The following is a 21,996-nucleotide window of genomic DNA, read 5'->3' on the forward strand; positions in this document are numbered from 1 at the left end:
TATTTTTACACCAGAAAGAGAAGCTCAATAACCTTCCTGAAGCCACACAGAGCGTGGTCCAGCGAGTATCAGGCCCAGATCTCCCTGACTCTAAATTCTTTCCCACTGGGCTGTAAGAAACTTTGTCCTAAGGGCTCCTGCGCTTCCCCCTGTTCACCTAGTGTGGTACAGGGTCTGCCATTCCAGGGTCAGCCAGTGGCAATTAGCATTTGTTCACTAGTTAGTTATTACCAGGCGTGTTGGCATATGCCTGTGATCCCAGCACTCAGAAGGCCAAGGCAGTAGGATCACAAGACTGACGATAGCCTGTGCTACAAACAGAGACCCTGTCTCAAAACTATAGCAGTGGCAGCAGCAACCAGCTGTTGAAACATCCACTGTAACACCTTGGTTTCATCTCAGTGGTGCATGGGTCAGGCACAGCCTTACAGTTTGTGCTCCAGATGGCCTAAGATACACAGTTGGTGGTGTGGATAATAGGAGGCAGGGGGGTTTGAGAACCAGCTCAGGCCTGGAGCTGGGAAGAGTTGGTGAAATCTTCTCCTTTTGGACAACAGTCTATATACATTGATGGTGGCCTTTAGGCTAGAAAAAAAAAAAATGGCTCCACTGACTCAAGTGTCAAAATCAGACTCAAAAATTGGGGGCCAAGTTTTGAATCCTTCTATTCACTCAGGTTCTGACTAGTCCTCCTCGCAAAGGTAAATCTTTCTTCACTCCTTGTCTCTGCAGCGGCTACCTTCCCAGCCTCTGGCCTCTCTAAAGCACTGTGCACTGTGCCACAGATGAGTTTCAAGATTTTGTCTGGTCTCAGACTCTCCTGCTCTGCATAACCAAAGTCTTATTACCAAGTGCAGGAGCACTGCCAGGATGAGGGCTCAGCTCCAGCCTGCTCCCAGCCTCCGAGGCTGTTAAGTGGGGTCTACATCAGCTTGAGGCAAGAACTGTGTGAAGAGGCTTGGTGCCTCATACTTCAGCTTTAAGTTTCCATTGCTGTCCCTGCCCTTTTCCACACAGTCCATTCTATTTTTCTTGCCTCAACTTTCCTGCCTTGCTGGTCCCTATTTTCTCTGCCAGTTTAAATCCCATCCCTTCAGCTGGGCTCAGCTGGAAGCTCATGTCCTCTATAAAACCTCCCATGAATAACCAGAACCCATAATGGCATTTTCTCTCTGTGTTTCTATGGCACCGTCCATTGCCTTGAAATGCTAAAATTTGTTTCTTGTACTTCCAACTTGTCCCTTTTGGCTCCAGCAGGCCATTATACCCCACAGCAGGGTGCCGGGTGGAAGCCCGGGAGTAGTTCGGGAATTTAGTATGCACTCATTGGAAGGATTAAGGGGCCAACTCCTCTGTCTATGCAGAACACAGAACTTCAAGTCCACGGTACAAGCCTGTAGGCATGGCTGTCACTGCTGGTTGTATCCTTAGAAAAGACAGGACCCAGAAGCTCTGTGTCTGGCCAGGGACACTGGGCTGAAGCCCTCATGAAGAACGGTAGCCTAAGGAAACCCTAGAGAAATCCCCACACTGGGGCTCAATCGTCTCTCTTACTGATTTCCCAGGCTTTGATCGGGCGTGGCCTGCTATGAAGCTGAGCTCTGGTGTCCATTCTGAGTGGTCCACACTGAAGGCCTCTGGAAGACTGCAGCCCTTATTCTAAGCCCCAATGTGTTAGGTAGTGACCCAAATTTTCTAAGCCGCCAAGCAGTAGCTCAGCACCTATTTTCTTCATGAATGGAGTCCTGCTTCACTTTCTAGTTCTATGGTTTGTGATGGCCAGCCTGCAGGTGGAGAAGCCTGCAGCCAAGTCCCAGGGTTGTCCTGTCAGTTCCTCCATTAATCCCTCTGAGACTAACCCCCTTACTGAGTGCCGGAAGGCTAGTCCTTCCTATTCTGAACGCAGTGCCGGGATGGCTACCCCTCCGGTTAGCAGGAGAGCCCCAGTGCCCACGGACAAACTCACCCACCGCTACTGTCCTACCCCGTTAACTTGGGGAGGGGAGTACCATGCAAAAATGTGTTCACAGCCACAAGCTGTGCCCAGGAGCCACACCTGTCTCCTACAAGCGGAATTTCCCATCTGTCCTGGCTTTTGCAAGAGGGTCAGAAGGAGCATCAGCAATGCCGTTCATTTCCCACCTGAGCCCCAAGCGCTATGCCCTTCTCCCTCTCTCCCCAAGTCTTTGGGTCTTGGTACAGAAGGACCGCTCAAACTACAGCATTGGGCCCCACCCTACTCCTTCCTCTGAGGTGTGTGCTCGTGAGGCAGAAGGGGCTTCTGGCCACGCAGGAGTTAAAATGGCAGCGGGACTGGAGGGGGTTGGCGTGGCAAGCAGACAGGGAGGAGGCGACCGGAGTGGGCTGGGGAGGTTGGGAGCGCGGCGGAGCAGCTAGTGAGGAGGACGAGCGCAAGCAGCCGGGAGGGAGGAGGCGCGGCGGGGGCGCCGGGCGCCGCGGGCCTGCTCCTTGCTCCGCAGACGCGCGGCGCTCGGGGAGCGCCGGCCCTGGCCGCCAGCCTCCGGCAGCGGCGCGCAGGATTGGGGACACTGTCATTCCGCTGACGCCCTCGCAGGCTCAACGTCGCGACCACTCCCAGGACAAGTGCAGGTTGGGGAAGGCGCCGGGCGAGCTTCCGGGGCCTGGGTGGCGGCGAGCCGCGGAGGGCGCACAGCAGCGTCGCCAGCTGGGCGGCGAGCGACAGACAGAGGACAGCGCCCGCGCGGTGAGTGTGCGGTTCTCGGGCGGCCGGGGTCGTGAACGCCGAGGACGCTGGCGTGGCCGCGAGGGTCGCCGCGATCCTGTCCCCGCGGCGCGGGCTCTGCTGACCGGGTGGGGGAGGGGAGCGCGACCGCGACCGCGACCGCGGCAGTCGCCGAGATGCCTGCAGGAGAGCTGGTGACTTGGGAGAAGGCCGGGAGAGGCGAGGGAAGGAGAGCTGGAGAATGCAAAGGAGGTGGCCGCTGCGCCGGCTGGACCCAAGCGGCGAGGGAGAGGGTCCGGGCCTGAACCTACTGGGAGAGGCCCCAGCCCCTCAAACTGTTGCTGGGTAGCGGGGAACCCTGGAGATGTGGAGGAGCCAAAGAGGTGGCCCCGGGGTTAGAGAGGGCGTGACAGGGGCGGACTTGCAGGATGGAAGCGCTCCAGAGCCTGGGGGACTTTCCCTTCCTGGGAACTCGGGTGGTGGCCGTGCAGAAAAGACAGGATGGCCTTCGTTGGGTCTATCCAAAGTATCTCGCACCAAGAGCCAGGGTTCTTCCGGGCGGGAGACTAGGGTCTGACTGCAGTCTAGGATGGGACATTTGGGTGGGGGAGGGGCCGGTAGGGCTTAGCCTGGGTGCTGTGCGGTTTAAAACAGCTCCGAGGCCACCGCATCACGCTGGGGACAGGCTAGGCTGGCCAGCCACAGGTGGGCCGTCTGTCCTGCTGGCATGGCAGGGCTGTGCGGGCACAGGCTGCCCAGCCAGCCAAGAGTCGCGAGTGGCGGGGTGAGGCAGTTGAACTGAGCCGCCGAAGGGGGAACTGGACCCAGAGGGTCGGCCCTGAGTGGGGTGCTGCAATGCTCCGGGCTGCCCCTGCCCTTCCTCCCCCACCAAATGAACAGGAAGGAAAATGTCAGCTGGGCTTTGTGCTCTGTTCCTCAGGCTGCCGCAGCTCCCATCTGTTGAAGCCAACGCAGCTTCTAATTGGGCGACTGGCAGGGCTTGGAGGGGGTGGGCTGGGCACAGTGCTGGTTGCCGCTGGCTGCCAGAGATGGACTGGCAGGCCCTCTGCTGGAAGACCCCAGAAGGGAGGGGGCAGTGGAGAGAGCAGCCCGGTCAGGACAGCAGGAGTGGCCTCTTGCCAGCTTCTTCACCATTGTCAAGGAGACCAGAAGTAAAGATCTAGGCATCTTTACTTATCAAGAATGACGGCAGGCTTCATGCCCCCTGCCTCAGCATCACTCTGGACAGTGTTTCTCTTTCTGAGGGACAAGGCCAGAAACCTCCTGTCAGTGGCCCACTGTGCTTCTTGAACAGTCCTCCAAAAGAGCAGGAACAGACAGGGCTGTGTGCAGGACACGAAGGTCCATTGGCCAATATGTCTTCTACCTACCAGAAAAAGTCACATGTGGGTGGCTTGACCCACTTTCCTGGGCAGGAGATGTTGTGAAGAAGCAGGAGAAAGGAGCACAGCTTGGGGTCTGCGCCTCTCAGGCCTTCTTCCTTCCCTGTGCTGCCTCAGATGGCTCCTGCTGCCTGACTTGGGGGGCCTGGGTAGAAGGCTATTTGGAAGAGGTAAAGGGAATATACTCTCTGGCACTTCAGGGGTTTTGATACTCTCAGAGTCTGCCACATAGAAGCACCCACAAATCCAGATCTCCTGCCAGAGCCTACCCTGAGTGGCACTGCAACCAAGCTAGGCCAGCAGATTACATGCCAACTGCCCAAGCATGCCCTTTCCCCTGTCCCTCCTTTACTTTTCCCTCCTCTTCAAGCACCTCTCCATCTCCCTTTGCTCTCACACTACACTGCTCACCTCTCACCCTCTACCTCCCCCCTTCCTTCCAGGTCTCCACCCTATCTTTGCCTTTCTGTAAAATGAAGCTCAAACCACATGCTAGGCACACAGTGGCTTCCTCACATCTTGACAGTGGGCACATATGTACCATCATCGTCCCTACTGCATCCCCCTTTGCAGAGAGGACCAGGCTGGTGGGCTTGGCACCTAAATTTGCTTGTTCCTGGCATCCCCTGTGCCCTGCCATTCTCTCACTCACTCATTCACTCACTTGCTCCTCCTACTCTCCACCTCCTTGTTTCTTTTATTTGATGGGAAGGAGAAAGCTCATTGCTTAAAAAAAACAAAAACAAACAAAGAAAAAAAAAAACTTACTCATCCAAAAGCTACTTATGGAACACCTACTGTGTGCCTAACACTATTTTAAGAGAGGAGGGTACACATAACAGAAAACCTCCATGTGCCAGAACAGAACTTGTATCTGAACTTGGTAATTGCTTAGTTCCATGTGCACCAGATTATCTCAAAGGTTTGATGGAGGAGGAGGAACATTAATAATCCTACAAATTAACATTATAATCACAGAATGACCCTGAACATCCCATCCCCATTGCTTGCCAAATACAATGTACCCACTTAAGTCATTTCTAACCTGAAAGGATGAGATGGTTTCATAGCATCATCTGTCTTGGAGGCCAGGGCTCTGTAGAAGGCAGTGCTTCATACAAGAAAGGAAGCAGTGACAGCTTATGGAGCAGCTGCTCTGCGCCAGGCTGTGTGGGGAGCTTAACAGAAACCGTCGTATTTAGTCCTCCTGTAGGGCTGCATCAGTGTCCCTGATTTCTAGCTGAGGCATCTGGGGCCTAGAAGAATGGGACACTTGCCGTCGGTGGTTTTTGAACCACTGTTGCAGTTCAGTTTTATGATGTTTACGGCATCTGCTAAATTCTACAGTCGCAATGAAGCGGTTCCTCACATTTGCCCTAGCCTTTCAAGAGAGCATCTTGTCTCTCCACTTAGAATACAGACTATATTTGCTGAATGGTTGCATGAATAAACCTTCTCACGTGATCCAGGAAGGCTTCCTATAGGAGTGAGGGCATTGCAGAGGACACAGGGAGGGCAGAGAATCTTTCCATCCTACAAGTGTGACAAGCTATAGCTAGTGGCCTCTTTCCGTAGGCCTCCACCTTCGTTGGGGTTAAGAGGGAGGACCTACCTTTGGGGCAGGCATAGAGGATTGATAAATACCACCCACCCTGTGTACTATGTGGGATCTGAATGGTTGCATGAATAAACCTTCTCACGTGATCCAGGAAGGCTTCCTATAGGAGTGAGGACATTGCAGAGGACACAGGGAGGGCAGAGAATCTTCCCATCTGGTCATCTGAGGTCAGTGTTGGAGCTTCATCAGTGGCCAGCCTAATGAGTCAGTGTTGCTCCTGTTGTTGGCCTCCTTGGGTAAGCCTTCACTGTCACAAAAGCCCAGACATAGAGAATGGGGGTGGGTAGCTTGGGTGCTTGCAAGGACTGCGGGCCAGGGCAAGGTCAGTGGTCAAGGGTGGAAGTGGGACTGGCAACGGGGGCACAAACAGGAAGAAGATAGAGGATAACTTAAAAAAAACAAAAACAAACAAACAAACAAAAAACAGGGGCATGGAAAAATAGCCACAGCAAGACAGGTTCTGCTGCAGGAGTGTGTGACTGGCCTCTAAGAGAGGCCAGACCAGAAAGCTGCCTCTGCCTTAGACTGTAGCTGTCTCTAAGCTTTGCACAGGCTAAAACTGCATGGAGTCCATCTCATTCAGACTTTACATGTTCAGTCAACTCACCTTCACTGAAGCGCCTACTCTGTGCGGAAACCGAGATAAAGCAGCTACTGTCTCTGCCCTTGGGTAGCTCACAGTAAGGGTGGAGATTCTGGAGCCACCCACCCAGCTTCTACCCAGCCTGTACCACTTGTTGCTGGGAGACTCTGGGAAAGTCACCTCATCTCTTTGACCTCAGTTTCTTCATCTATAACCTGCATATATATATATATATATATATATATATATATATATAGTACCTACTTCATAAGAGGAGGGAACACAGGCTAAAGAGAACAGATTCTGAAATATAGTAAATGCTATATATGTTGTTGTTATTATTAACAAGGAGTCGACGATGAACAGAGGAGGCTACTCACATCTGTAGACTAGAAAAAGACTTGCTGAGCACTTGCTATTTGGGACAAGGCCTGAAAAGGGGCCAGCTAGCAGAAGTGGGGGGCCTCAGGACAGCAGTGCTGAGGGTATCTGGGGCACAGGAATTGTGTATGAAAAGGCACCATGGAGTGTGTGTGTCATCCTTTATGGATATCACTAACACCACTTAGTGGCCCTCTTCAGCCTTTTTGTTCTTGGTGCTAGGAGCTGGGCTTCTAGTGGGACTGGCTAGCTGCCCAGAACAGCCCCACACCCCTTGGTCTAAAAGAGTAAGCTTCTAAGCAGGGGCCTGGTGCAGCCCTGCTGGGCTTGGTTGTGTGACCTTGCCTCTCCCCCCACCCCCCTTACACACATGTCTAAGCCATCAGTGCCCAGATTCTGCTATATCCAAGGCCTTGTACTCCGGCTTCTGGTACTTTCTGGGGACCTGGGAGATGCCTTGGCCTTAGAAAGCTGCCTTGCAGGAGGTGAGTTTAACCAGGTCTGCTTTAGAATTCAGTTTGTCTCTGTGTGTTCCTTCCACCCACATCTTCCCTGCTGTTCAGCGTTTGATGGACTTGAAGCAAGTTCCAACATGAAGAGCGGGCAGAGAGTTCCTGGGGGCAAAAATGGTTTCTCAGCTTCCACTTCTCGATGTGTAATGACACACATTAGAGCACCTGCCATTGACTGAACACTCGTGTGCCAGGCACCGTGCAAAGTGGTTTACCTATGTTGTCCAACTAGACCCCAAATACCTCTATAGGCTGGTGGCTGCTCTTGTCCCTAATTGAAACACAGGACAATGGAGGCTCTGACTTGTTCAAGGAGACATGAAAAGGAGGGATTTAACCCTTCTCTGTCTTTAGGGTTCCTGCCCCTTCACCACCCCCAGGATTCAGCAGTTATTGGCTTAGGGGTATCCTGAAGTCATGTAGCCCACTCTCCTAGATAGTTTCTTCCTACAGAAACAAGTTCCCCATGCCTGCCCTATTCAAGCCAGTAGCCACCTTTTCTTCTCATGGGAACTTCAAAGTCTCCCTGACCCTTTTTTTCTGCTGCTAGAGGTTGTGATATTCAATACCATAAACCTGTTTTTGTTGTTTGATATTTGGTGGTGCTAGGAATCAAACCTAGGACCTTTCACATGCTAAGCAAGCACTCTCCCAATGAGTCATACCTGCAGCGCCCAGGACCTGATAGTTAAGATCTAACACTGGCAGGGTGGTAGTGACACACACCTCCCAGCACTCAGGAGGCAGAGGCAGGCAGATCTCTGAATGTGAGGCCATCCTTGTATAGAGTTCCAGGACAGCCAGGGCTACACAGAAACCTTGTCTCAAAACAAAACAAAAAGATCTAACACTGCTTCTTTCTGCCTCAGCCAGAGCCTCCGGGGCCTCTGAGGTGCTGACCCTGCCTCAGTGTCCACAGACACAAGAGAGGGCCCAACCAAAGCCCCTCCTAGAGGAGGGGAGAATGGAATATAACTAGTGAAGGTGAAAGGAGCTGGGCAGGATATGTAGGGTCCTCAGTGGGCTGCTGCTAACATGGTGCTTGGTGTCCTGAGAAGAGCCAGTGCAGCAGGTTCTGTTGACAAGCATCTCTTGAGGCAGCTCCTTCAGAGAAAACATGTGGTAGAAGGGGGTGGTGATTGTGAAGCAGCCAGCTTGGGTCCCCCAGGAAAAGTGGGTCTGTGTTCTCTGCTCCTTCCCAAAAGAAGGAAACCAAGAGAGTAACGGCAAGGAAGGTTTGCATCTGTGGAGCACTGTACCTGGGCACTCAGAGCTAAGGGTGACAATGTTCAGCTCAGGGAGGCAAAGGTGGTGGCATCCTGAAGGTGGAGCAGCTGTAAAAGCTGTGCCAGAAGAAGAGGAAAGGAGAGGGGTTGATGCTTCGACCTGACGCTCAGGGTGGCCCAGCCAGGAGGTAGGATGGACTTCCACAACCCAGGGGATCTGTGAAGTGGCTCCACCCATGGCCCATCTCTGCACAGCATCCCACATCGTACAGGGTGGGTGGTGTTTATCAAGCCTCTGTGCCTGCCCCAAAGGTACAGGCAGGAGGGAACAACAGAGAGCTCTGCCCTTAAGGAGCTTTTACTTTGCTGTCTGGGGATACAGCAAAGTAAACTTAGAAAGCAAATGGCATATTGGAGAGTGTTAAGTGCTCCAGAGAAAACTACGGCAAGGAGAAAACAACTTATGTATGGTGGGAGAACCGGGGGTTGAGGTTTGCTCAGGATGGCTACAGTGGCTAACCAAATGAGTGAAATGAGTACTGGACAGGAGGAATAGCTGGTCTGACAGCTGGCAGGCAAGATGGGACATGCAATGCTGGAGAGGGGCTAGGACAGGCTACTGAGAATGTGGTGCATGGCTGAGGCTGGGGAATAGCCAAAAGGCCAGACTGGAGCTGCGGTTCTGCCTGAGGACTTAGGCTTCTCTGGGTGAGATGGAGGCCTTTCAGGATTTGGATTTTTGCAGCCCAGGGTTAGGTCATCCATGCTAGCATGCTCTTGTCATCAAGACTATTTTGGTCAATCAGTATGTGCCCACCTGTTTGTGGAACTTGGTGGAGGAGGGAGTCCAGGGGGATTGGGGAGAAACATAAAAAATATGTAAGGCCTAGTCTCTGCTGGTAGAGATGCTCAGATGAGTTGGGGAGGCAGAGCTCATACTCTGAAATAATGAGGAATAATATACCAGACAGCATTTCAAACCACGTGCTACACTGTGTGATTTAGACTACAAATGTTATCAGAACCGCGCTGTGGGGGTAGACAAGGAATGCTTCCTCGGGAGGTGCAGCAGATTGGGGCCTAGAGAACCAAGGGGGGTTCCGCTCTGCAGAGGGAGGACTCGAGAATCTACACCTGGAGGGGTGAGAAGGGTGATCACGTGGGAGGGGAGGACTGGGAGTCACATTAGGATATGGACAGGTCAACAAGCTCTGTGGCAGGGCAGGGAAGGGGGTGGGGTGGGAGGATGTCCCTGGAACAGTCACTTCCCTGCAACCTGTGTTTCTCATGTCATCTCTAACCCCTCCAGGGAAAAGGACTACAGTTCTTTACAAGAGAATTCTGTCCTCCAGGGAGTTTGCCTCTTTCCCTGGTCCAGTTGCTTTCTGTTCTGTTCTCAGAATCCCTCTGAGCATTCCGTAGATGTCCTTGACCCACAGGTTGTCTGTGACCCATTGCTCTGAGAAGCTCCTGGGTTCCTTTTACTTTCTAGTCAGCAGCCTGCCTTTCCTCTTGCATCTTCTCAGTGCCTCTGAGCCACTATGTGGCAGATTACTCCATGACAGTTCTGGTAGTGAAGTAGCTGCTCCTTTCCCTGAGGATTGGGGGCCTTCACCGGGGTGAAATAGGACCCACCTCTGCAGCAGAGGGTAAGAGAATCCACTGGGATTCCCTCACCTACTCAAAGTATAAGCAAAAGTGCACAGACCTCAGCCAAAGAGTAAAAGCCAGGAGTCTCAGAGATAAAATTGCCACCGGTCACTCAACATCCCCCCCGCCCCGCTCTGGGCCCTCAAGAGCTAAGAAAATGTACCCCAGGTCCTACTCCTCGAAGATGCAGGGCTGCGTCTAAGGCTGTTGTCCTTGCTGTTCACAAGTGGAGTCAGCTGGAGCTGGGTGAGAGCCCCATTTCCTAGCTACTTGCCCTTGGGCATTTTAGCTTGACCTTTCTGAGCCTCAACTTGGGCTTGTGCTAAGTCTGGGTTAATAAAAGCTACTTCCCGGGTTGTTAGTAATAATAGCTAACACTTGTGCGTGCTTATGCGGCGCCCAAGGCTTTACTGCATTTATCTCATTTAATCCACAGGACGCTGGGAAGTAGACATTATTTTCCCCTGTTTGCAGCTGAGGAAACTGAAGCTGGGAAGGTTTAAGTCACTTGCCAGAGGCCACACACAATCGGCAAGTGACAGAACCAGAATGCAGCCCCCCCTTACTGTGACTCCCAGCTCTAGCTCTCAGCCACCATATAAATGATCTAATCTGTGTAAAGTGCTACTACTAAGTAGATGCTCAACAAATGTGAATTCCTCCCCTCCTTTTCCCCAGGGCCACTCCTCTAGAGAACAGCTTTCTCCTGAAATGCATTTCCTTTCCAGGATCCCCTGGAACATGAGAAGTAGGAATGGGAATGAACCTCCAGTTTATACCAAGGAAGAAGCAGGGCTGAGGAGAAAGTGGTCCATTTGAAGAAAATCTAAGGACAATAGGCCATGATGACTTCCCACCTTTCTCTGAAGAGTGTCATCATTCTCACTGGGTCTCAGGCCCTGGCAGACAGCATCTGCTGAGATGAGGACAGAGGTCGGGTGGAAAGAGAGAGGAGGCCAACATCCCTTCCCTAGGGCAAGAAAGATGCTGTTTCACTTGCCAATGCTAGAAATAACCCCTAAGACTGGCAAGTTGTTCACAGGAAGGTGCCAAGACTAGGCTTTCTGGGCTTGGGGTGCTGTTTGTAAAGGTCAAGGTGTGTGGAAGAGAAGCTGGTATCTCAGCATCATGACCACTAAATCCATGTGCCTCCTCCTGGCTTTCACACACAGCTCCATCTGACATTATCTGGAAAAAAAAAAAAACCACAAAAAAACAAAACAAACAAAAAACCAAGAACAGATACTGCAGGGTTATCTGAATGTCAAGGTGTCAAGGTGCATATGGGGCAGAGGCAAGGAAAGTCTTTAGAATGGTCCTCATTTGTTCCCCTTTTCTGGTAAATCTAGACCACCATCAGCCTAAAACAGCCTGTCAACATTCCCACTGGACATGCAGGATCCGGAGTTCCTATGTCTCCTTAGAAGGATATCCCAAGAGATGAGAAGAGGAACCCAGGTCTCGGTTAAATTATAACTGAAAGTCATCTGGTCTTGTGCTTTCCAGTGCATTTAGAATTTAATGTTTTGCTTTGTTTCAAAACAAAACTGCAGTGTGTCGTAGGCAGAGCAAGGGTGCTTTGTATTACACTAGTCCACAGAACCTGTGAATATGTTGTTACATAGAAAAGAGACAGTAAGGTTGCGAATAGAATGAAGGGTGCCGATTGACCTTCAAAGCAAAAAATGTCCCGAATTATCCTGGTGAGCACAGTAAAACAGGGTCCTGTGAAAAGGGGGCAGAAGGCAGTATTGCAGAGATGGACATGAGAGAGACTTGACCAGCCATTGCTAGCCTTTGGTCAAGGAATGAAAGCAAACTTTGGAAGCAGGGAAAAGCATGAGACATTGTTCCCTGAAGCCACTAGAGAGGAATGAAGCTACAGGTACCTCAACTTTAACTTAGTAAACCCATTCCAGGTAGACTTCTATGCCTATAATAAATAAGCTCAAGTAAAACAATAACTTTGTGTTAATTTGTTCCAGTGGCTATAGGAAAGTGTGTATAAGGCAAATGTAGTTCTGTAGACCAGAACTCCACTCAGCCTCCTTCTGACTTCCCAGGGTCCCTGGGGAAATGGCGTCATAGCCTGAGGCCTGCAAGCTAGTTTGAAACACACTAGGTTTAAAGTACTACCTCTTTGTCTTGCAGCCAGTGAAGCAAAGGCCTAGCGAGAAGGGGCATTGTTGGAAGTCACACTGAGTTGTTAAACAAGTTGTGTTTCCAACACCGAGCTGGCTTTTATCTCGTCAAGCACTGCTTCCATGAAGTCTCTCTGCCACTCACCAGCGTCTGTGCACGCCTGCACATGTGTGTGTACTTACTACAAAGGGTGCTGAGCTAAGTGCCTGGCAGAGATAGAGTGAGACCAGGAAGAGCACCACTTGGGTTCTGCCTTGCCTTTAGACTCTCACTGGGCCCTTAGTTTCTCCAAAACACAGGTAACCAGACCCAGGCTGCTTAGGGCTACAGTGCTCCTTGCCCTGGGGTTGGCTGCCAGCTGGGCATTACCACAGCCACCTCCTCTGCACCTGCCCCCACCCTGCACTCCCCACCCCCAGCCTGGGCAGGATTCATTCATTACCCAAGAAAGCTGCAGGTGAGCAGCACACAGGCCCTAGGAATGGGAAGTTGGGAAAGGAAGCGGGGCCAGCTACCTCTGTTGTAGCACTTTATCCGCCTCTGTCAGGCAGTTCAGCCTTCCCAGTTCTCCCCCTAATACTCCTGAGCCACTGGCCAGGCCCCAGGGCTGCCAGTTCCTGGTGTCAGTCTCCATGGCAACCCCACATTTGCCGTTCTGGTTTCTAATGACTTATTGGCATGTGTGGTAATTTGCAGAGCTTGGCAAGCAGAGCTTAGGAAGCTGGGAGGAGGAGCTGAAGACTTGGCCTTGGGGAGGGGTTTAGAGTGTTGACTGGAGAGTGAGACACAAGTCTTCCTTTCCCACCCATTTAGTCCCTTTGGAGTAGAAGTCTAAGTAATAGAGCTGCCTCGGGCCTAGGGCCTCCCCTCTGAAGACCGTTGGCTGTCCCCACAGACCTGCAAAGGAGACAGATGGACAGGCAGATGTGGTACACAGCTGCTCACCTGTCAGGCAGGCTTGAGGTGTGGGAAAGCTTACAGCTGTGTCCAGTTGCAGCAGATCAGACCATGCATGTCTTCTGGAACTCTCCTGCCTGTTCCCCTGGGCTCTGGAACAAGGGATCCCGTCTGGGGCCAGGAGTCTCTAGGCCTCATGGAACAAGGGTGAAGACAGTGTCCACAGGCCTTCACTCCTTGCTGTTTCTAGGCCTCTAGAGCATTCAGAGAACTATGGAGTACAGAATTCAATGAAATGTGAGATGTTGTAGAGAGGGGCGAACCAGCCCACCCATCAAAGAGGGAGAGACATATGGGGTCTGAACCTTCTCTACTCTCCAAAGGTCCCCAAAGCTCGAAGTTCCCAGCTTCCCCAGGATAAAGGCCATAGGAAGAGCAGTGGAGAGCCTCCACTGACTTCTTCCTTCTCACAGCTTCTCAGTCTTCCTCTTCGCTCCAATCACTCTTGATGCCACTGTGTTGTGAAGTCATGGGAGGCAGCTGTTGTGCTGAACACAGCTTCGCCTTTAAAATTAGCTCCTAATCTAGGTTAGAATCCAGTGGACACGGTTTGCTTAATCTATGGCCTTGGGCGGGCTCTTAACATTTTTTTAAGCCTCAGTCTGCTTGTTTCTAAAGTGGGATTAATTTAGCCAGCTCACAGGATTGTGAAATAAAATCAGCTCACATCTGTAAAATGCTTGGTCCATAGTTGGCCCTGATAAATATCAGAGAACGTTTTTAACAAACTTTTAATTATCTACCCAAATAAACAGGAGCATTTCAATCAATAACGAAGAATTCTGGTAGACTTGGTGAGGTTTTCTTCTTTAAATATTTGAAATGCCTTCATTTATTCAGTAAATGTTTATTGAGAATCTACTAACTACTGAGTACAAGCACCCAGCAAGACTCAGGGTATTCCTGAATGTGTTGGAATTAGGGTGGGACTAGTTTACTTGTGCATTCTCCAAGCACATAGCACCTCTCAAAAATTCTGCACCCTAGAAGTGATCCTGATGTAGCTCCCTGAGAAGTGGCTGGCTCCCAGAGAAAGGGCTGCCTTGTGAAGGCTCTAAATGGTACAAGGAGATCATGCTGCTCCACTCTGCAGAAAGCTTACAGCTGTGTCCAGTTGCACAGAAAGGAGAAAGGCTTAGTGTGAGGTTACTCCTCTACCTTCAAGAGCTTCTAAGGTACAAAGGGGCCACTGAGGAACACCTCAGCCACCATCTGAAACAGGAGCAGGGAGCACCTGCTCTCTCTTGGTCAACTGAGTATGCCACAGCTCCATTGGCTGATGAAGGAATGGAATATAAAAGAGCAAGAGGAGCTAGGACGCTTGACTTCCTCTCTACTAGCAGATGGGTTTCTGCCTGTGGTCAGTGTCTGTTCTTTTATGAGCCCTCCTACAGCCACTCCTAGAAGGCACACACGAGATGCTGGGGCCCCAGGGACTAGCTAGCTAGTGGGGGTCTCACCTCTCAGTTTTACACTGTAGCTCATATCCAGCTGACAATGGCTTAGGGGTTCCTGCTGACCTACGAACTAAGGGATGACTACCTGAACACACCATATTGCCACTTCTAACCTGGGCTGGAAGCCAGACCTCAGCCAGTTCCTGAGACCCATTTTTATTTATGAGAAATTTAAGCTGGAAGGAAGGGAAATGACTTGCCTGAGGTCATACCATGTGTTAAGCACTGTGGGAAGGAGACATAAAGCTTCTAACTCTGGCTGTATGCTACATCTGTTGCCTGCTCTTCCTGACTTTCTTGGTTCTCCTGATCTAGTTCCCAAGACATGTCAAATAAAAAGGGAGGCCATTTCTCTAAGTCTCAGAGTCACACTGACCCTCCTTGCCTCTTTGCTAACCAGTCTCCTTATTAAGTAAGGCCTTTGGCATCTGCCCATATTTCCCCTCTCCTCATAACCCCTCCTTCTATAATTCTTCCCACACACTCACCTTCTCCCTCATATTCTCCCCTCCCTGTGGTTCCCCTCCCCTTCGTGCTCACCCTCCTCTTTCCAAACCTGTCTGTCACCTGGCAAGATCAATGACTGTAGACAGCGCATCCTACCTCAGGCCCAGCAGCCCTTTCCACCAGGCCATCACCTGAGGCACCCAGAGGAGCACCTTGCTGTCTGATGACCACCTCCTGGTCTTCCAACTTGCTTGGACAAAAACCCTCACAGCACCGTTCCTGAACCTCCTCCTGATTCCAGACAGTTTCCAAGGTCCATGTTAAGGATCCTTCTGCCAATATCCTAAACTGTCTTGACCCCAAAGTCTCAGTTCTGGATCAATTGCTTTATTTGCTGTCTTTGCATGAGGTCAAAGCTCCTGGGAACATGCACACACACACACGAGAGAGAGAGAGAGAGAGAGAGAGAGAGAGAGAGAGAGGGAGGGAGGGAGAGACAAACAGAGAGAGAGTGAGAGAGAAAGAGAGAGGCAGGTGGGTACATCCACAAGCTCACCATCACCAACCCAGCTTGTTCTTCAAAAGGGCCTAGTATTCCTATCGAATTCCCTGGTTCTCCCTCCTGACTCTCCAATGAGTGTTTCACACCTTCCTCCCCAAACCTCCACCTCCATCAGTGATCTCAGCTGAGGACCTCACCTCCCACTTCATAGAGAAATGGCTGTCTTCAGGCAGACTGCTCCAGTTGCCCCTCCCAAACCCTCAGGCGCACTGCCTCTCACCATTCTCTGCTCCTCCCTGTTTTGGCCAAGGCCACAGGTGCCACCTCAATCACTGTTTCTCATTGGGTTCTAGAGCCTTCTCTTGGCCCTCCCTTGTTTCTCCTGGCTTCAGACCAACGAAGTCCTTCCCCAGGCCCAGTTGTGGCTCCCACCCTATCTTCATCCTCTCCAGCCAGAGTGTCTTGAGAGACTTGGCTCCAGCAACATGCTCCACTTCACACCACCCACACCTTCCTCAGCCCCACTTGGGTATGGCTCCCACCCCCAGCCCTGAGAAGAAGCAGCCCTCCATTCCGCTCCAGTCAAGCTTCATTTGTACAAGTGTTTCCCCTCACTCTTGGCTCTTTCCCTTTCTCTGGGTTTCTCTTACCCCACATTCCTGGCTTTTCTGGTTACTCCGAACTCATCTCTGCTGACTCATGCTTCTCACCTCCATCTTTAAATGTTAGCATTCCTTGCGGTGGTGTCCGTTGGTGGTACTGCTTTCAGACTGAGGAGCCTGACTCCAGGTCATGACTTCACAAGATGAGCTCCACTTATCATCCACGCGCACATGACACTCAAATCTCTGCTGTTTCCTCAGAGCCACCCGCTGAGGTGGAGAAGATGGATGTGCCGGGAAACTTCCAATTTGGTGGACCTAAGCCACAGTCCTGCTTTCCTTAACCCTCCACGCTCTTTCTGCCGCTGCCTGCCACTGTGTGGCTTGATTTTGTGAATGGAACGGTACATCCTCATGCTTGTTCTGCAAGGTGTGGGCTGCTTAGCTATTCTTTTACCACCAGTAGGTGGCCAGGTCCCATCTCCCTGAGAGCAGCGCTTCACTGACCTCCACAGAGTCAGTTCAGGCCATCTCTCCTCCAACTCCAGACACTGGGATCACCTTCTTGCTGGCTGTGACCCCCAGCATCTCCAGTCTTGACTCGCAGTCACTGTTCTGGGGATGTTTTGAATACAAACCTGGGCACTTTCTGCCATCATCTCAGCACTCTGCAAGGCATCTCAGTGCTCTTTGGATAGCCAGGAAATAGGCCACGTGGGACCGGGCCCAGGCCTGCCAAAGCATGCTCCTTGAACCCTGTGTTCTCAGCATATGCTTCTTTATGTGTACACGTGTGTGTGTGTGTGTGTGTGTGTGTGTGTGTGTGTGTGTGTGCAGATTCTGGTGTGTACAGGTGTGCAGGTGCACATGTTAAGAGGCCGGAGAACAAGCTCAAATGTCATTATGTTCCTCAAGAACTACCTCATTTTATTTTTGAGGAAGGATCTCTTTCTTACTGGCCTGAAAGTCATGAAGAAGGCTAGGCTGGCCAGGAGCCCCAGGGATCATCCTGTCCCTGCCTTCCCAACACTAGGACTATGTGTGCACAGCACCATGCCTGGCTTTGTTTTTGTAAAACACGGGCGTTGGGAATCAAACTCACGTCCTTATTCTTGAGGCAGGCACTTTACCAAGAGCTTCATCCCCATTCTAAGCATGCACTCCTTTCAGGTCCTCATGGCTTTTGTGTTTGCTGTCCCCTGTCTCTATATTACTCTTCTGGTCCTACACTTCTCTTGAATTTAGGCCTAAGCTTCAGTTACCTTTCTTTGGAAAAGCGACCCTCCACCTCCTCAAACCTCTGGTTAATACTCACAGTCTCCCATGTGTTTCCTTTGCAATATGCACCCTTTTTACATTTGTTTGTTTTGAAACAAGTCTCACTGTGTAACCTTAGCTGGCCTGGAACTCACAGACATCCACCTGCCTCTGTCTTCTGTGTCCTGGGATTAAAGGCATGCAACATCACACCTAGCACATCCTTTTTACAAAAGGTGTATTTGTGTGTGTGTGTGTGTGTGTGTGTGTGTGTGTGTGTGTGTGTATGTCACATGTGTGCAGGTGCCAGCAGAGGCCAGAAGAGAGGTTGGATCCCTTGGAGTTACAGGAAGTTGTGACGTGTTTGACATGAGTGCTGGGAACCAAACTTGGATGCTCTGGAAGAGTAGCAAGAAGTTAAGTGTACCTTAACCTCTAAGCCATCTCTCTAGGCTCACAACATACATCTCAATAGCTAATTGTGTCAATGAGAGCTTTGCAAACAAATGCCTGTCTCTTTTACTAGGCTGCCACCCCATGAGAGTAGAGAGTCTTCAGTTTAGTCACCTTGCATCACTGTTACCTGGCACAGATTAGGCATTCACAAATATTCAGAGCAGGTATGGTGGCACATACCAAAACTGGGGAGGAATCTGCAGAAGCATGTCAAGTGTGAGGGTAACCCAGGCTATTCCAGAGGAGGTCCCTCAACAACTCAAACGAGGACTGGGTGTGGTAGCTACATATTTGTAACTCTAGCACTCTGAGTGAGAAACAGGAGGATCATGAGTTTGGGGCCAGCCTGGGCTACATAGTGAGATTCTATTTCAAACCAAACAAAAAGGCAGAGGGGAACCAAGAAATGAATTAAAAATATTAAGGAGTGAAATCATTAAGAAAAGAGGGTACAACCTGCAGATGAGGTAAGCTCACTTTTCATTTTTTTCTTAACTTAGTGGTTAAGAGCACTGACTTCTCTTCCAGAGGACCAGAGTTTAATTCTCAGCACCCACATGGCAGCTCACAACTGTCTGTAACTTCAAGATCTGACACCCTCACAGACATACATTCAGACAAACCACCAATGCACATAAAATAAACTTTAAAAAAAGCAAAGTAACTTTAAACAATAAGAGAATCTCATAGCAAAAAGCAGGAGGAAGGGAGAGCTGGTGAGCTGGCTCAGCAGTTAAGAGACTTGGCTGCTCTTGAGGAGGACTCAGGTTCAATTCCTCACACCCACATGGCTGCTCACAATTATCTGTAACTCTAGTCCAAAGGGACCCAGTTCCCTCTTCTGACCTCCACAGGCATCAAGCACACATGTGCTGTACATACATAAGCACAAGCAAAACACACATACACATAAAAAATAATAAAATATTTTAAAAACATGTATAGCACCTTCCCCGTTTGACATTTGAAGTTCTCTTTGCAACCTAGAGGCCTTATGCTGCTCAGCTGCATTGTCCTTTGTGCTACCGTGAGGAAGCGGGGGTGAGTGTAATGTTTACCTGCTGCCCAGTGGAGGAAGCAGGGGTTTGGTGGCTTACCTGCTGATCAACCAGAGTCGAAACTGGACCTCGTACGTGGGGCCCCACTGCAATGCTTTCCCCATTGCTACACATCTATGCTAATGAGAAAAGGCTGTCGAGTGCTCAAGATGATCCACAGCAACTGATGGAGAAGTCGCATCAAAACCCAAACCCCATGGGGTGGAAGACAGGCCCTGGGGTATAAGCTGCAGCCGAGGGAAGCCAGCCTTTCCTCACAACTCCGTGCTGGGGACAGAATGCCCCACCCAGAAGCAGAAGAGCCCAGAGAACCCAGAGTGAAGAAGGAAGACTTAGAAGGTGACAGTAGCTGCTCACACCATCTCCTGAAGAACAAGGGCCGTGCCCCACCCAGGCCTGTGCCCCACCTACCCCTACCCCCAGCTTGGCTTCTGCCAGCCTCTCCTCGGCTCTTCACAGCCTTTCAGAGGCCCAAGTGGAGCCAGCAACCCTGCTTCCCTAGCCACCCCTCCATGCTCCAAGCCTCTGACCCTGAGGACCTTCCCAGTCTCTTCTCCTGGCTGGCTCTTCCCACTCACATCTAGTGACATGTTTTCCAGGAAATTCCTCCCACATGCTGAGTACACCCTGCTTAGTCTATGAAATGCCCTTCTTCGATGGTCTTTCTCTTCTGCTGGGTTGGAAGCTCCGAAAAGACAGAGCCTGGGTTTTATTCACAGGGGTACTCCCATGCTGGCATTCTGTGGTAGCAATAAAATAACACGTATTGAACACTTGCTGTGGGCTAGATGCACTGAATTTTAAAGCAGCTTTTTATTTTAAAACCAAGTATAAATTCACTGGAGGTTCAAAGAAATATACAGAGAAGTCCTAAGGACCCTTCATCCAGACTTCCCTGCAGTTAACATCATGCTTAACTACACTGCAGCATTAAAACAAGGAAACTAAGCTGGCATTTCTTTAATCTCAGCACTTGAGAGGCAGAGGCAGACAGATCTCTGAGTTCAAGGCCAGCCTAATCTATAAAGTAAGTTCCAGGACAGCCAAAACTTAACAGAGAAACCCTGTCTCAAGAAGAAAAAAGAAGGGGGAAGGAGAAAGGAAGAAAACTGACTTGATGTGACCCGTAGCCTTTATTCACATGTCATGTTCATTTGTTGGGGGGGGACACTTTGTGTAAGGACACCCCAAATCAAGTTACTAAACTGAAGCTAGGCTTGGTAAACATGTCTGTAATCCCAGCACTTAGAAAGTTGAGGCAGGAATATGTAGGTTCACAGCTAGCCTATGCTATAGAGAGTTCCAGGCTAGCCTAAGTTAAACAGTGAGACACTATCTCAAGCCATTAAATAATATAAGATACTTAGCCAAAGTCACAGGCCTCTGCTCTGCTTCCCCTTCATAACAGTACATCCCCACCAATCTGTTTTGTCACCACAGTTTTTAGGATGTCCAGATGTTCCATAAGATGAATCATACAGACTGTAATCTTTTACTGTTAGTTTTTTTCTTCTTCTTCTTCTGATTCTTCTTTTTCTTCTTTCCCTAACACAATCTTTCAGGTCCATCAAACCTCAATCATCTGTCCCTTGTTTTTGTTGAGTAGTATTCCACGATAGGGATTGTTGTGCTATAGTTTGTTGAAGCATTCAGCCATTGAGCAATAACTGTCTCATTCCATTTCACAAGTGAGGAAACCAACATGTCCAGAGTCCTGTGACTAGCAAGTGGCACTTAATAAACAGTAAATGAGAGGGAACTAATAGATGCTCACTGTACTGAGCTCCACTGCATGAGGGTACCGTATGCTCTTACCCTAGCACCTGGAAAGTTGTTCTGCACATAGTGGGCTCTCAGTAAATGCTTGCCCATGCGATGCACCCATGTTGACATGGTGGGAATCCCATCCAGCTTGTCCTGAATGCCACTGTTTGCAGGGCAAGTCTTGATCTTCTTGGCATCATGCCATATATCTGCACTTCCCAATTTTCCTGGATTGCTAGGAAGTAAAATTGGGGCAGTAAATATCGATGACAGACGGGGCTGCCATTCTATTGCCTAAAATGCCCAAAGCTATTGGCTGTCTTGTAATTTCCATATTTGCATGGTAGTTTGCATCTAATTTGCAGGTTGCTCGGTTAATCAAAATGCTGAGCAAACTTTGCAGCCCCTGCTTCTTACCACCTTTCCCTTCCCAGGATATCCTTGGTCAAGATATCAGATCCTGGCTCAGGGTGATCAGACCTAGGTCGGGCTGTGCAGGATTCGCCTACATAAACAATCTGTTGGGTCCTGAACATGACCACCATAAGCTGCAAACTCTGCCTGGGTGTTTTTGCTCATGGAAGGGGTAACAAATCATTACCACTCAGCAGGGGCCTCAGGAGGTTTAATTAGGGAGGATTTGAGGAGCTCTTAGTCCTCAACCTGAGGTGTGCAGCGCCAGACGAGATTAAGTGACTGGAAAGGAACCACAAGTGGGATCAGCCCTGCCATGGGCACAACAGCCAGGAAATGTCTTGTTGAGCACCTCCTGCCACCCTCTCTTTGTAGAGGTAGGGTGATGAGAACCTGTAGTCTGTCGGGACACACTAAGGATTTGCCATGTCTCCATGGTAGGGCTGATACAGACAGTGCGTGGAAGTACAACTAGGCTCTACCTCAAGGAAGAACCAATTGCTTTGACTCCCCCTTGAAGTGGTTCTGAATAATCAGACCCACCTCATCACAAAGGCTCCAGCACCAACAGCTGGGTCCATGTTGACCAGAATCCTGGAGGAATGTCCTGTCCAGGTGAGCTCAAAGCATTGAAGAGCAGTTCTCAGAACTCAGCAGCAGTGCCCCAGGGACACAAAAACTTAGGTAGGAAAGCAAGCACAGTCTACTGAGATGTTTGCAAACAGTTTAAGATGAGACTTGATAGCAATTGTGGCCTCATGGTACCCATTTGGAACTGTGTCCTCAGCCCTTAGGACATATGAGCACTATGCCATAAGGGCACCAAGAGATGGGCTCCTAAAGGGTGGTGGGTTAGAGAGGTA

The 21,996-nt window shown here is 50.3% G+C and overlaps 1 protein-coding gene across 1 annotated transcript in view; it reads left to right on the forward strand.

The window, feature by feature from the left end:
- Nucleotides 1-2,356: 2,356 nt before the first annotated feature.
- The window catches only part of Lrrn2 (leucine rich repeat neuronal 2), a 59,336-nt gene continuing 39,696 nt past the window's right edge, over nucleotides 2,357-21,996 (forward strand). Inside the window, exon 1 of the mRNA XM_021636410.2 lies at nucleotides 2,357-2,725. The gene's annotated coding sequence lies outside the window, so the exon portion shown is untranslated. The remainder of the gene's footprint in view (nucleotides 2,726-21,996) is intronic.

The sequence above is a fragment of the Meriones unguiculatus genome, chromosome 11 (genome assembly GCF_030254825.1).
Source record: "Meriones unguiculatus strain TT.TT164.6M chromosome 11, Bangor_MerUng_6.1, whole genome shotgun sequence".
NCBI classification, from domain to species: domain Eukaryota; kingdom Metazoa; phylum Chordata; class Mammalia; order Rodentia; family Muridae; genus Meriones; species Meriones unguiculatus.